At 36.9% G+C, this 4587-nt stretch overlaps 1 pseudogene; it reads right to left on the bottom strand.

Annotated features, from left to right (window-relative positions):
- Positions 1 to 734: 734 nt before the first annotated feature.
- On the bottom strand, positions 735 to 2174 carry LOC130745074 (BTB/POZ domain-containing protein POB1-like; annotated as a pseudogene).
- Between the last annotated feature and the right edge of the window lie 2413 nt (positions 2175 to 4587).

Consider the following 4587-nt stretch of genomic DNA (forward strand, 5'->3'; position numbering starts at 1 on the left):
CCAATAAAATGTTGACATTACAATTGAAAACAACCATGCAAATTTGTAAGTGAAAACACTCGTGCCTTGTTTTAATTGATGTGACAAGATTTCATTAGTGAGATGAGAAATTGGAAAATTTCATTAGTGAGATGAGAAATTGGAACATCATTGGAGATGGAAGATCCTGATCCAAAATTACAAAGCAAAACACAAGAAATGGAAGTTAACCACCATAACTGATGACAATCTCAATCTGTGTTACCTCATGATAATAATGTTTTGACTTCAAACAAATAATGATTAATCACAAATTTAGCAGATACGGTTAGCTCTACAGAATGCGTTATGACTGATTCATGTCTACAGACCTTCACATAAATTCACATTGTAAGAATTGACCAAACGCTCCCAAATGCATCCTTAATCAATAAGAATAAAGGTTACAACGGTAAGAGAAGGGTTGCGAAATCAGCAAGCATAAACAGGAATATGTCCATATATGTAGTAAATCTATTCATGGCTAGAAATGAGTCCTAAAACTGCCAAATTCCAAAGGCAATCTTTCTATGCTTTCTAAATTAATAAAGATCAACCCCTTCAAAATAAAAACCTGAATATAACACTAGCATATAATCAAGTGCATAGCCTTAGTATTATTAAAGTTGTACACAGGATACATAAGTAGTTTAACAGAAATAAGAAATTAAAAGGCTACCAACTAAAATAAAAAATTCATAGACAGAAATAGGGCATCAACATTTGATGGTGAGCTCGGCTCTAAGATGGAGAACACCGTTAATGAAAAAAGACTATCATCAGTAATGAAGTAATCCCATGGCATCGCAGCAAACAAGTTTTTACCAACAACCTTCCCTCCAGTAAATGTATAATTGTCTTTGTACTCCCTAACAAACTCCTCTTTGCGCTTGGACCTTGCAGCAAATTCATAGTCCACAGCTAAGCTTACTGAACTATTTTCCTTCATTCCCAAGAACAGCCCCAAAGCAATGGAAAGAGCCCTCCTCCTGTTCATCCATGTTGCATTGGACTGATAGAAAAAACTCTTGTCCGCTCAAATGGAAATGCCTGAGAAATACAGTCGGCCAGATGGAAACAAAGTGGCACACTCCTCCTTCTTCAGATCCCAGTACACCACACGCTGCAACAAGGTGGCACATTCAAGTGTTACCACCTTGACAGGGCGATGCTTATATGCCCTCCCACAAAACGACAATGGTTCACTCTACTGCTGCTAGGGACTGTTGACGTTGGAGATGTAGAGGCTTTGCCTTGAAAATTAGAGCTTCAACTACAAGCGGTCTAAATTCATCACATGTTAAGACCTCCTTAAGTTTTTGGCATGTCATATAAGGGAAGCGAATTAAATGTGCAAGCCTAGCCAGAACTAGTGAGCGCTCTTTGCTCTTTGTTCTGTTTGGTGTAATGTTGTCTAGCCATTGTAATACAAAGTCACATACAAAATCTTCTGAATCAACCTGGAGATGATCACTAGCCAAGACTAGCTCAATTCCAGAAAAAGGAAAGCCCATAACCTCTTCTGTTAAATCCTTGTATCGATCAAGGAGATACTGCTTTGCAGCATCAAACAGTGGTTGGAGGATTGAATCCGTGTGGGGAAGCTGGTGCTCCAGGTACAGTAATGCAAAGTCGGTTGTCATGGGCGAATTTCGCAATAACCAATTAGTACAATATCTGAGGCATGAAGGAACAACAAATTTATCAGCAGCTATAAGCACATGGAAAACCGCAGGTGGTGCAGAAATATTCAATTTATTGGTGTATATAAAACTGAGTAGCTCCATGAGGGCATCTTCTTCAGATGCATTAATCCTGAGCGTAATGTGTCCCTGTTCCGACTCCCTCATCCCATTAGAAAAAAGCTTGTGGAAGAAAGGGCTTTTAGCAGCCAGGATAACAGAACTGATATACAATGTTTTAACCCTAACAACTGTACCTGCACCTGAAGGAATTTGATTCCCGTTCAAAACTTGTTCATCGGGAAATGCAGAAACTTGTTCATCGGGAAATGCAGTAAGGTCCAAAACCTCTTCGAGTCTTCTCGTGCAGGAATCAGGTATGATCTCAATCCGGAGAACCCTATCCGAGAAATGGCTGTCATTGAAAGCGAAGCCAAAATCAAATTCAGCACCACCGGATCGCTCAGACTCCATCACCGAGATCCGACCTCCTTCCGTCAGTCAGCAGCGAAGTGGGAGAGGATTTATATAAGAGAGAAGACGAAACCCTAGAAATAATGGACTATGACTCACAAGGATGTTAAATATTTTAGGTTAATGTTCTATCGTTTTCTTTATTGTTTGGGCCCAATCTTATCTTGATACAATTCAAAAAAACAAAATAAATAGGCTTTGATATTTTACATTTATATGAACTAGTGTTTTTTTTGTATTTGATACATTAATCAATACATTGATAAATATAATAAACAACAAATGAAATATAAGAGTCTGAAATGATGCGTAAAGTGGACAAAAAGTCTTAAATTGAAACATTTGTTGCATAAATTGAAATTCGTACAATTAAGTAGCTAATAAAAATATTGCTTTACCAAATCTCAAATTCTACTAAATATATCAGGGGATGGTTTAATGATGACTAATAAATAATAGCTGATTTAATCTACAGTGAAAAAAGAGAAAATATTTTTTTATGAACGTGATTATGCAAGTTCGTTTTCACACAGTAAAATAAACAAAGCTTGATTCAGATCAAGAGAAAATCGTTTCACATCTATCTATCTATCTATCTATCTATCTATCTATCTATCTATCTATCTATCTATACTATACTATACTATACTATACTATACTATACTATACTATACTATACTATACTATACTATACTATACTATACTATACTATATATAAAAGCAGAGTTTCTGCCGCCTTGAGGGCAAACTGGTCATTCAATAATCCATTACACTACAACCTAATTTTCAGCATGGGTATTTTAGTAAAAATTCACATAGTTTTTCAAAGATTCAATCCTGACCGTTGATAACTTTGTGACAACTCTTCAACTTCAGGAGAAAAGTCAGTTTCATAGTAATCTCATTGTCTTTTGGCATTCCAAAATGAATTCACTAAGCTCAATTTTTTAGAACATTTGAAGAGACCTTCAATCTTCTTCAGTTTTTTAGACCTTCAATCTTCTTTAAACCTTAAACTACGAGTATAAATACCCCTTTGCTCCATACTATTTTTTGTGGTTTTCTTACCTTTATTTTGCTTCTTATTTGGTTTAAAGTAGATCAATCATTTACCCTTCAAGCTTGATCAAGCTTCCAAATGGTGAATGTTCTTCCATGTACTTTTTGCATTTCCCTTCTATTTTATCATTTTTTTTATGTTTTCTCATTTTTTTAAAAAGTGAGTGGGTCTACAATGACTTGAGCTTCTAATTTCGAATATTATCGTTTGGTTTTTCTTAATTTCAGGTTCCAATTGTGCGAGTGGAGAAGAGTGTAAGATCAAGTTTTGATCGAGTAGTACAACTCTATGTTTTGATGATTACAAGTTAACCTTTTGATATGAACAATTGTGGTACTCTAACGTGTTTTTCTGAGTGTGCTATTTACAGGCTCTGACCTCAACTCAATCTCACACAAATCAGAAGCACTGTGTATAAAGAGTAACCCAAGCAACGCTTTCGCATTCACCATGTTCAGTATGAACAGTGGAAAAGCTTCAGAAGTTCTGAAGCTATACAAACTCTGATGTGGACTCAGTCGCTAGAAGCTCTGAAGATCCAGAAGTTCTGATAACCAAGAAACACTGAAGGTTCAGATGTTCTGATGGTGTAGAAGACTCTGAAGATCCAGAAGCTGAATAGTGGAAACTCTGAAGTCCAGAAGCAAGAAACTCTGAAGGCCATGTTCTTCCCTCTGAGTTCAGAATCAGAAGATACAATGGTCAGAGGATCTGTGCTTTCCCTCTGACTCTGATCAACCGGCTTCACAAGTTCCAATATGAAGTATTCCCCTGATCAGAAGTCTCCTAGGTTAAAAGGTCAAGTCGCTATCCAAGTACAAAAGCAAGTGTACCTTCCTGACGACCTACCTAACGTTCTCAGCCACAGCAGAAGCTGGATTTTCCAGAACTGCCCTCCAACGGTAGCATTTCCCATGCAACGCTCAACCCTAATCCTTGGAGTATATATAGAGGCTGAAGATTGAAAGAAGCGGTGTAGAAGTAACACATACGCGCAAGACATATTCAAAATATTCTAAGCTTTCTTTCATCTGAAATTCATTGAGTTTACTATTAGCTTTTTAGAAGCAAATCTCTTGTAAACATTTCTTTGATAAACAGTTTGTTTAGTTCCTTTAGGAGATCAAGGTTGATCGGATCCTAGAGAAGACTAAGAGAGTGAATCTTAGTGTGAGCTAAGTCAGTGTAATTGTTAGTCACTTGTAGGTTTCAAGTGCAGTTGTAACTCTTACCTGATTAGTGGATTGCCTTCATTCTAAGAAGGAAGAAATCACCTTAACGGGTGGACTGGAGTAGCTTGAGTGATTTATCAAGTGAACCAGGATAAAATCCTTGTGTGCTTCTCTATCTCTT

This window comes from Lotus japonicus, chromosome 3, assembly GCF_012489685.1.
Source record: "Lotus japonicus ecotype B-129 chromosome 3, LjGifu_v1.2".
NCBI lineage: Eukaryota > Viridiplantae > Streptophyta > Magnoliopsida > Fabales > Fabaceae > Lotus > Lotus japonicus.